We start from the raw sequence: 12,433 nt of genomic DNA, 5'->3' as shown, positions 1-12,433 counted from the left end.
GGGGCAGGAATGGCATTTGGTGGGTTTCAAGTAGCCATATAAATATAGTAAAATGGAATTTGAACCCCTGCTAACTCGAAGTTTATAACAATTTTTATTCTTTTTTTTTTTTTTTTTTTTTTTTTTTTTTTTTGCCGTAAGCGGGCCTCTCACTGTTGTGGCCTCTCCCGTTGCGGAGCACAGGCTCCGGACGCGGAGACTCAGCGGCCATGCGGCATGTGGGATCTTCCCGGACTGGGGCACGAACCCGTGTCCCCTGCATGAGCAGGCGGACTCTCAACCACTGCGCCACCAGGGAAGCCCCTATTTTTTTATTTTTTAATTTATTTTTGCGGTACGAGGGCCTCTCACTGTTGTGGCCTCTCCCGTTGTGGAGCACAGGCTCTGGACGCGCAGGCTCAGCGGCCATGGCTCACGGGCTCAGCCGCTCCGCGGCATGTGAGATCTTCCCGGACCGGGGCACTAACCCGTGTCCCCTGCATCTGCAGGCGGACTCTCAACCACTGCGCCACCAGGGAAGCCCTTTATTTATTTTTATAACAATTCTGTTACAGTTTATGTGGTTATTAGGGGAAAAACTTCAAGTAATTTAACTCAGAACTAATGTCCTTTGTTACATGGTAAAGCTCCCCTCTTTATTCTTAAGTAATGGGATTTTGCAATGGGTTTTGAAAAGCCATTAGGACTGCCCAAGTTGCATTTGGTTCATGGCATTTACATTGGTCTCATTCATATTTCACAATGCCACATTTTCTCTTCTAACCACTTTCCACTCATTGTCATCCAAGGAAGAGAAATGTTGGTTTTTAACAGATTGACTGTTGAGTTCTTCTTTCAACAAAGATTGCTGTAAAAATCAAACAGAAAGGGAGTTGAAAATAGAGGATTAATTTTCTCTGGGGTTGTTGCCTAATTTCTAGTAAGTCAATTCTGCTTTATTTTTGGCTTCAAAATAGGAGAGTTTATTTTTCTAGCTAGGTAGAGAAAGTCAGGTTTGGCTCACTGATTATATCTACATTAATCTTTGCTTATATTAGGAGAATATAACCTAGAAATCTGGCTTGGGGCCTTGTGCTGTGGTTGTACACCATTCTGTGGCCTGGCCTGTATGCTTGACATGTGTTTTGATGGAAGGAGTCTGACTTTAGAGTCAGGTACTATGGTTATGGTGGAGGGTAAAGGGAGAAAGGAAAGCTAAGGGGAAACTGATACCTCTCTAAGATCCATTTTAACTAGAGGAGAGAGAGGAATGGGGTTTGGAGGGTTAATGAGGAATGAAATCCTCTAGTGTTCAGGATTTGGGTGTTGATGCCTTCAAGCACAGCAGTCTCAGAAACAGGTTAGGGGAAGCCTCACGTGATTTTTTTTTTTTTGAGGGGATGGGCTGTAAAGGGATTGCTTGTGATGGTGGGATTTTAATGTCAGAATTGATGGTATTAGCAATAATAGTTAATTTCTTGAGATCTCAGTGCTATTAAGAAGGTATTATTAGCCCTATTTTGCAGATGAGGAAACTGGTGTGTAGAAAAGCAAGTAACTTGCCCAAGATCACGCTGCTAATAAATGGCAGGATTTACCCTCAGATCATTTTCCAAAGTCTGTATACTTAACTATTATTACACATGCCACTTCCCACTGGTCTAGTTTTAGCCTTAGATCTGTCAGAGACTTACTGAGTGGCTTTGGCCAATTCCCTTTTCTTCCTTGGTTTCTGTTGTCTTTAGCTATACAAGGCTGAAGTTGATCACTAAATGATTTCTAAAGTCCCTATGATTTTATTCTCTTAATTTTTTTGCATATCCTTTATGCATCTTCCTTATCTCCAAAACATACTTTCATTGGAGTCTTGATTTTCTTAGAATCTTGATAAGCCTTATACTCTACGGATTAAAGTTATTCATTTAAAGACAAATATCCTATCTGAACTGCTTTCGGATGTTTCAATTTTCATAAAGGAAGGCTTGCAGAATGCAATTTAAGTGTAAAAAAGGAATTAGAAAGATTAACTTCTAGCCTGACAATGGAAGGAGCTCTTCTGACTCACTTCTCAGTGGAACTGGTGAAGACCTCTGGAAATGTAAAGACAAACGGCAAATAGAAAAAAAAAAAAGTCTGTTCAAGAAAATCTATGAAAATTCTGCAAGAAAGGTGAGAATCTATGGTATTTGAACCAAGACCAAGGCTGTTCTCTCCTTACCCCATCCCAGGTCAGCAAGGCAGAGACTACTCTAGACTGCTACAGCCAAAAACAAAGGCTCTCTATCCCTCCAGATCCCAGGCTAAAGGCTTTCTTCCAGGTAGGAGCAGGATATCAACATTTCTTATCCTTCCCCCAGCTGTGTGTTACTGAGACTAAGTCTCAATGAAGTTGACAGGTGGGGGCTCCCTTTTTCTTCCCAACTGCCTCTCATGGTATGGAGGTTCTGCTTTGGTAGTGTGGGCTGAGAAGACTGAGGCCCTGATCACTCTTGCCCCAGCTCATGATGTGATTCTATGCCAGGAGAAGATCTCAGGCTGCTGTCCCTGCCCCCAACTGAGTGCTCAACTCCTAGAGTAGGGATCACTCAGAGGGAAGCTTGCCTTTGTCCCCACTACCAGCTCCAATGACCTGACTCAAGAGATTTTGCCTTGCAGGGAGAAGCAGGCATAAAACAGTTTCCAGTAATAGCAGAATACACATTATTCTCAAGAGCACATGGGACATTCTTCAGAATATACTATATTCAAAGCCATAAGACAGGTTTTGATAAATTTAAAAGGATTAAATCATGCAAAGTATGTCCTCTCACTATAGTAGAATGAAATTGGAAGCAAACAACAGGAGGGAATTGGGAAATTTATGTGGAAGTCAGACAATACTTAAATAACCAATAGATCAAAGAGGAAATCATAAGGGAAATTAGAAAATACATTGATATAAGTAAAACTGAAACACAACATACCAAAACTTATGAGACCAGCAGAAGGAGTACTCAAAGGAAAACTTACAGTTGTAAATACCTATATAAAATGGAAGGGGGACTTCCCTGGTGGGAACCCGTGCAGGGGGCACGGGTTCAATCCCTGGTCAGGGAACTAAGATCCCACAAGCCACATGGTGTGCCCCAAAAAATAATAATAATAAAAGAATGTAAGAAAGCTCTCAAATCAATAACCTAAACTTTCACCTTAGGAAATTAGAAAAAGAAGAGCAACTAAACCCAAAGCAAAGAGGAGGAAGGACATGATAAATATTAGAGTTGAAATAGAGAATAGAAAAACAATAGAGAATATTAAACAAAAATTCGACTCTATGAAGGGATCAACAAAAGTGACAATCCTTTAGCTATGCTAAGAAAAAATAAGACTCAGATTACTAAAATCAAGAGTGTAAGAGAAGAAATCACCTCCTACCTTAAAGAAATCAAAAAGATTATTAGGGAATACTATGAACAATGGTGTATTAGTCTGCTATGTCTGCCATAACAAAATACCACAGACCATGTGGTTTAAACAACAGAAATTTCACAGCTGCAGAGACTAGAAGACCAAAGTGCTGGAAGAGATGGTGTATTCTGAGGCCTCCCTCTTTGGCTTACAGATGGAAACCTTCTTGCTCTTTCCTCACACAGAAGAGCGTGCATCCCTGGTGTCTCTTCCTCTTCTTAGGAGGACACCAATCATATTGGATTAAAGCCCCACCCTTATGATCTCATTTAACATTAATTGCCTCCTTAAAGACCCTATCCAAATACAGTCATATTAGGGGTTAGAGCCTCAACATATGGGGCAGGGTACACAATTCAGTCCATGACAAACTGCATGCCAACAAATCAGATAACATACATGAAATGGACAAATTCCTAGAAAGACACAAACTACCAAAACTAAGAATAAATAGAAAATCCAGATAGACCTATAACAAGTGTTATGGACTTAATGTTTCTGTCTCCCAGAAATTCAAGTGTTGAAACCACAACCCCCAGTGGGATGATATTAGGAGGTGGGGTGTTTAGGAGGTAATTAGGTTTAGGTGAGGTGTTGAGGGTGGGGCCCCCATGGTGAGATTAGTGTCCTTATAAGAAGAGAGACTAGAGCCTTGATCTATACGCCATGTGAGGATAAAATGAGAAGTTGGCTGCTGCAAGCCAGGAAGAGGGCCCACACCAGATATTGGATTTCCCAGAACATTGATATTAGACTTTCCAGCCTCCAGGACTGTGAGAAATAAATTTTTGCTGTTTAAGCTATCCACTCTATAGTATTTTTGTTATAGCAGCCTGAACTAAGACAAGTAAATTGAATTCATAATTTAAAAACATCCCACAAAGAAAACCCCAGTCCTAGAGGGTTCACTGGTGAATTCTACCAAACATAATTAACACTAATCCTTCAAAAACTATTACAGCAAATAAAAGTGAAAAGGACACTTTCCAACTTATTTTATGAACCCAGGGTTACACAGATACTAAGATCTGACAAAGACAACACAAGAAAACTACAGACCTATATTCCTTGTGGGTATCAACAGGTACAAAAATACTAGCAAACCAAGTCCAGTAATATATATATATATATATATATATATATATATATATATATATATAAAGGTATATACACCATGATCAAGTGGGCTTTATCCCAGGAAAGCAGTATGGTTTAAAATTTGAAAAATCAATTAATGTAATGTACCATACTAATAAAATAAAATGAAAACTATATTATCTTGTCATTAGAATTAGAAAAATCATTTGATAAAATTCAACACCAGGGCTTCCCTGATGGTGCAGTGGTTGAGAGTCCACCTGCCGATGCAGGGGATGCGGGTTCATACCCTGGTCTGGGAAGATCCCACATTCCGCGGAGCGGCTGGGCCCGTGAGCCATGACCGCTGAACCTGTGCATCTAGAGCCTGTGCTCCACAACGGGAGAGGCCACAACAGTGACAGGCCCACGTACAGAAAAAAAAAAAAAAAATTCAAAACCAATTTTTGATAAAAATTTGCAGCAAACAGAAGAGAACTTCCTTAACCTGATAAGGGGCATCTATGAAAAACCCACAGTTAATATCATACTTAAGAGAGAAATACTAAATACTCTCCACTTAAGATCAGGAACAAGACAAGATTTCTGCTTCCTCCACTTCTATTCAACCTTGTTCTCGAGGTCCTAACATGGGTGTTTAGGCAAGAAAAATAAATAAAGGACATCCAGAGTGGAAAAAAAGAAGTAAAATTATCTCCATTTGCAAATTACATCATTCTGTATGTTGAAAATTTTAAAGAATGAATGTAAAAAGTATTAGAACAAATGAATGAGTACAGCAAGTTTGCATGATACATGATCAATATGCAAAACAGTTATATTTCTATAGACTATCAGTGAAGAATCCAAAAATAAAATTGAGAAAGCAATTCTATTTACAGCAGCATCAAAAATAATAAAATACCTAGGAATAAGTTTAACAAAATAAGTATAGGACCTGTACGTTGAAAACTACAAAATACTTTTGAATGAAATTAAAGATCTAAAAAAGTGGAAAAGTATCCTGTATTCATGGTTTAGAAGACATAATATTAAAATGGCAATACACCCAAGTTGATCTATAGATTCAATGCAATCTCTAGCAAAATCCCAACTGACTTTTGTGCAGAAACTTCAGAAATTCATATGAAAATGCAAGGGACTCAGAATAGCCAAAACAATCCTGAAAAGAGCAAAGTTGGAGGACTCACGATCCCCAATTTCAAGCCTTACTAAAAACAACTGCAAGACTGTGGTACTGATATAAAGATAGACATATAAATCAGTGCAATAGAATTCAGTGTCCAGAAATAAATCATACATCTATGATCTATTGATTTTTGACAGTGGTGCCAAGACAATTCAATCAGAGTAAGAATAGTCCTTTCAACAAGTAGTGCTGGGACAACTTGATATCCACATGCAAGAGAGTGAAGCTAGACCACTCTATCATATCATATGCAAAAATTAACTCAAAACAGATCAAAGACCTAACTAAAATTATAAAACTCTTTGAAGAAAACCTGAGTGTAAATATCTGTCAACTTAGATTAGGCAATAATTTCATAGATATAACAACTAAAGCACAAGCAACCAAAGGGAGGACAATAAATTGGACTTCTTTAAAATTAACCATTTTTGTGCTTCAAAGAACATTATCAAGAAAGTGAAAAGATAAACCACAGAAAGGGAGAAAATAGTTGCAAATCATATATCTGGTAAGGATCTAGTATCCAGAATATACATAAAGAACTCTTACACCTCAACAACAAAAAGATAAGCAGCCCCATTAAAAAATGTGCAAAGGATTTGAATAAATATTTCTCCAAAGAACATAAACAAATGACCAATAAGCACATGAAAATTTGGTCAACGTCATTAGTCATGGGGAAATGCAAATCAAAACCCTGAGATACTACTTTCCATCTACTAAGAGGGCAATAATAATAATAATGATAGTAACAAATATTAGTGAGTATGTGGAGTGATTAGAACCCTCATACATGTTCAAATCCAAAACAAAAATACTTGAGTGGGAAATTAGCCCAAGGCTATCATCATTCAGTTGCAAGATGGAGGCCTAGTCTCATGTCTATGAGGCTACCCTGAGCTGTGTGAGCCATTTCCATCTCTAGCTTCCTGGGGAATACAGCAGTGTCATTACCTAAAACAACAGCAAGGCTTTCTTAGATGGGTCACTACGGTATCCCACCCTCTTGAAATATTGGAGGAGGGGTCCTCATTCATCATGTAATATGGTGATGAGATGCTAATAGGCCTCATCAACCAGATGAAGTAGCATTTCTTTAAGGCCTACACACTTCCATCATTCCTCTGGTTACTAGGAATTCTGGCCCTTTTCTAAGGTCACATTTTGACCTACCAACACTTATTGTTCCATCTTTTCTCCTGAAGCAGTATAGAAAGCAGACTTGGGTGGAAAGGTAGGAAAGTGGCCATAAAAAGAGCAAGACCCCAGTGACTGTCCAGATTTCCTCTTGCTAACTCCAAACCTCATTTGTTCCAAAGAATAAGGATTAGCTGGAAATGGCTAAATTAAAAAATGGTTTACTACCTGCCCCCTGGCCCAAAGTGTCTCAGGCTTGAACCCTAAAACCATAAAGCCAAGTATTTGTTAAATTCTTTGAAATCAAATTCCCTGTTTTCTCCTATTGCAACACACTTAACTTGAAAGCATCACAAAAATGCAGTAATACCACTGACCTATTTTCCCTCCTGTTCATCAGCAATGTCCAGCCATAAATTTGTAGTATAAAAGGTACAGAGATAAGATCACTTATTGGACTTATAATAGGATCTACTTCCAATGACTTGTCCTCCAACACAGGAATGAAGGAACTGTCAATTCTCCTATAAAATTCTGAATCAAAATTTAAAACCTTTCGGGCTTCCCTGGTGGCGCAGTGGTTGAGAATCTGCCTGCCGATGCAGGGGACACGGTTTCGTGCCCCGGTCTGGGAGGATCCCACATGCCGCGGAGCGGCTGGGCCCGTGAGCCATGGCCGCTGAGCCTGCGCGTCCAGAGCCTGTGCTCCACAATGGGAGAGGCCACAGCAGTGAGAGGCCCGCGTACAGCACAAAAAAAAAAAAATTAAAACCTTTCATAGTAGATTATACATGGTGATTTAACTGTATTGATATAAGTTGAACTGAGATTAAAATCTAAACTCCTTATCATGACTTTCAAGACCCTACATGATGTGGTATATATGTACCTTTCCTCTCCTACCTCATGGCCTTTGCACTTGCTATTCTCTCTGCCTGGATCATATTTTGCATGGCTGTCTCCTACTTGCCATTCAGGTGTCAGCTCAAATATCTCTTCAGAAAAGTTTTCCCTGGCCATCTTAACTAAAGAATAACACTTTCCATCTAGTACTTCTCACTATTTGAAATTATTTTTGCTTATTAGTGCTTTGTCTGTCTTGTGGCACTAGAGTGGAACCTCTATGAAAACAGGGATATTCTCTCTTGTTAACTCAGAAGCTTAGTAGGTCTGCAGGTAAACATTTAGTTAATTAAATGCTTGAACCTGTCAATATGTTGGTAGAATTGTCTTTTAGAAACCAGTGTATCTAAGAATACTTCTTTCAAGCATTTTTATTTTTGTCATACTCACTGATATTAGCAATAACGATAGAATAATCCTGGTCAAATTGATTTCATATTATGCATCTGCTGGAAGATTTTCACATTCTGTGCTGGGGGTAAAAATAAAAAGGACATTTTATTTGTACCACAGAGTTACTTCAGGTAAAAAAGACATTGTGACATAATACTGTAAGTTGATCATTCAGTTCATTAATTAACTGATCAATTGAAACATTTTTAATTTTGAAAATTATGCTTTAGGAAATCTGAGGACTTAACACTGAGAAGAAGGCATTTAATTGATCTGGAGCAACTTCAAAAAAGGGCATGATAAATTAGTCTTATTCTTCCATCTTTTGGAGGCAAATGTGCTTAAATAAATGTCAGAATTTCTATTAGATTAAAGCCTTGCCAAAATAAGTTAGGGAAGGTAGACAAAAAGGAAGATATTCTAAAGAAAAGTGTCTTCATAAACAACACAGGACTTCTAAATCTCAGCATTAACTATCAGCAAAACTTCAACTCATTGTAACTATATGGAGAGCAAGAGAATCTTTAGCATGAGCAGTGATAAAAACCACATAAGGTGTTCTTGATTATAGACAACAATGTTCTATAAAAAAACAATCTAACATAAAAGGAAAATCTTTATTGGTAGTGGTAAATATATTATTTGGAAAACATATTGTCTGAATTTATAATCCATTGCTTTTAAAAATACTTCAGTGTGTATATGTTAATCCCAAACTCCTAATTTATTACTTCTCCCCACGTTTCCCTTTAGTAACCATACGTTTGATTTGGAGATTGGTTATACTCTGTTTCTGTTTTGTAAATAAGTATACAAATTACATTCTGTTTTGTAAATAAGTTCATTTGTACCATTTTTATTAGATTCCACATATAAGTGACATCATATAAAATAGATAACTAATAAGGACAGGGAACTCTACTCAATATTTTATAATAACCTATATGGGAAAATAATCTGAAAAACAATGGAGATATATATATATATATATATATATATATATATATATATATATATATCCGATTCACTTTGCTATATATGTGAAACTAGCACAACACTGTAAATCAGCTATACTCATAAAAATTAAAAGAAAAAGAATAAAAGAAAAAAATATTCTTCAAAGTGGAAAGTAATTTGGTGGTTTTGCAAAAAGGTAAATATAGACATACCATATGACTTAGCAATTTTTATTCTCAGGTATATACCAAAGTAAATTAAATCAGGGACTCACATATGTTTGTACACAAATAATTATAGCAGCACTATGGACAACAGTCAACAGTAGAGAACAACCCAATGTCCATTGATGGATGAATGAATAAACAAAATGTGGTATATACATACAATGTAATCTTAGCCTCAAAAAGTAGAGAATGGACTTGAGGACATGGGGAGGGGGAAGGGTAAGCTGGCACGAAGTGTGAGAGTGACACTGACACATATACAGTATCAAATGTAAAATAGATCGTTAGTGGAAAGCAGCCACATAGCACAGGGAGATCAGCTTGGTGCTTTGTGACCACCTAGAAGGGTGGGATAAGGAGGGTGGGAGGGAGACGCAAGAGGGAGGAGATATGGGGATATATGTGTACATATAACTGATTCACCTTGTTATACAGCAGAAACTAACACAACATTGTAAAGCAATTATACTCCAATAAAGATGTTAAAAAAAAAGTAAGGGAATTCTGACACATGCTACAACATGGATGAACCTTGAAGACATTCTGCTAAGTGAAATCAGCCAGTCACAGGAGGACAAATATTGTATGATTCCATTTATATGAGGTTCCTAGAGCAGTCAAATTCATAGACACAGAGAATAAATGTTGGTTTCCAGGGACTGGGTAGAGGGGAGAATGGGGAGTTATTGTTTAATGGATACGGAGTTTCTGTTTGAGATGGCAAAAACTTATTGAAATACATAGTGGTGGATACAATGTGGATACACATTGTAAATATACTTAATGCCATTGAATTATAAACTTAAAAATGGTTAAAAGGGTACATTTTATGTTATGTATATTTTACCACAGTTTTTAAAAAAAACATCTGTTTTTGCTTTTTTGTCTGATCTTTCATTTTTTTTTAACTATCTGGATTAGTATAAGCAACTCCATAGTCTGGGAAGCCAATGTGGACCTTAGAATCAGGCAGATCTTGCTCTGCTATTTATTAGCTGCATGATCTTTCACTTATGACTGAAACTCTCTGAGCTTCAGTTTTCTCATCTGTATGGATTTTCAACTTTTACTTTTTAGTAGTAGAATCCTGGCTGTGGGCAAAATCTCATACAGAAAAATAAAATCTTATTAGTACCCAAATAGATAAAACATATAAAATCAATGGAACAATGCTATATATAAAGGAGGTGTGTTTTGTGGTGATAGGGGTGAGAGGAGGAAGTCCCATTACCTCTACCCCTACCCCCAAGTCACTTCCCTGGAACCTTAGGACAGAGAATACCATGGTTTGAAAACCATTGGTCTAGCTATACTCTAATATCATTTTCAGTTCTGGCATTCTATGATTATTTGCCTTAAAGAATTTGTAGTCTCTGGATCATTGAAATGCTGCTATTAGGAGCAATCTAAGATGACAAGTGTGTGAAAGTACTTTGTAAACTGCAGAGACCATCACAAATGAGAGCTACAGTTGTTATGATTATGTTCTACTTTATCCCAAATGTGGTAAAGTGAAAATAACATTGGACAGGGAAGTCAGAATACCCAGATCCTTTCTTGCAGTGGCATTTAGAGATACAGAGGGATATCGGTTAATACTAAAAAGTAAATGCAAACAGTATAGACAGAACACTAGATGGCAGCAGCAGAAAGGTCGAAAAGCAGAAAAAAAGAGAGCTACATTCCCCTGACCACTCATCCCCTCCCTCATGGTATTTGCTTTAATAACAAAACAATATTCATTAGGCTAATTTTTAGGTTTTAAAAATTTCATATTTAAGCAACTCTAATTTAATAAACTCTCTTCATTTTACAATCAGAAGAAACAAAGTAGAAACTAAAAGACAGCACCATACCCCCCTAAGTAAACAGTTGCCAAGATTCTGCTACTTTTTATTTCAGATGAAAGCTGAGTAAAGTCTATAGTACCATACCTTTAGTATACTTTGCAGTCCAGGATGATGTTAATTGAACTCTGTAGCTGATTGGAGAGCAGCAATGGACTGATATTAATATATACCACCTAATACCACATTTTCAATCTTTCTGCTTGTGGACAACTGGTTGAAGCCACAGGACATTATCTTGACAGTTTGGGGTGATAAATCAAGGCATTAGTTTAAGCTAACAATCATGGAAGAGATTATGTTGGGCTTGCTTTTCCTTTGTTTCTGCATTCCCTCACTTTCCTAGTAAGTAACTGAATCTGCTCTTTGGAAGTCAAGGAAAGTCTAGAAGATGAAAGCCTTTTTATAAACAAGAGTCAGGCAAAAGACATGGGGGAAGGAGTCTGTCTCAGGAAGGTCCCATAGGGTCCTGCTCGGCTACAAAATTCTAGCCTTTAAAACCAATCAGGCTAGTGTCCATGAGAGACAAAATGCTATAGGGATATGAGAAATGGCACTTAAAGGTCTTGAACACACAGACTCGCCTGCCCCAGGGCCCAGCAAAGAAGTGGCCAATCAAGCATGCCCGGATGTTGTACGGGAGAGCCTCATTTGCTGATCTTTGAATGTAGGACTGAGGGGCAGACATATGATTTGACACACTTTTAGAGGACTGCTGAGGTGCTATCTGGGATAGAGACTGGTGGATGCCACCTTTGTACTTTCCTTCTGCCTTGCTCCAGCTGCAGGCATTATCCCTAAGCCTCTAGGTCCATTTCTTTCTTTCTTTCTTTCTTTCTTTCTTTCTTTCTTTCTTTCTTTCTTTCTTTCTTTCTTTCTTTCTTTCTTTCTTTCTTTCTTTCTTTCTTTCTTTCTTTCTTTCTTTCTTTCTTTCTTTCTTTCTTTCATTCTTCCTTCCCTCCCTCCCCCCTTCCCTCCCTCCCTCCCTTCCTTCCTTCCTCTCTTCCTTCCTCCCTTCTTTCCTGCTTATTTATTTCCTTCTGCCTTGCTCCAGCCAGTGGCTGCAACATTAAAAAATTTTTTTTTTACCTCTAGGAGGTTATTTCCTTTCTTTGTCTTTCCTTTTTCCTGGCAGGTGCAATCTTGACAATTTTCCTTTGCCTTGTTCCAGCCAATGGGTGCCATTTTTTCACTCTTCCTCTACTATGCTCCAGAGTGTCAGTAATTCACAGAGGGGAAATTTTACATGCATCTGG

The sequence above is a fragment of the Orcinus orca genome, chromosome X, assembly GCF_937001465.1.
Source record: "Orcinus orca chromosome X, mOrcOrc1.1, whole genome shotgun sequence".
Taxonomy (NCBI): Eukaryota; Metazoa; Chordata; class Mammalia; order Artiodactyla; family Delphinidae; genus Orcinus; species Orcinus orca.
The sequence above is the reverse complement of the archived record's forward strand: the minus strand, read 5'-3'. Positions refer to the sequence as shown.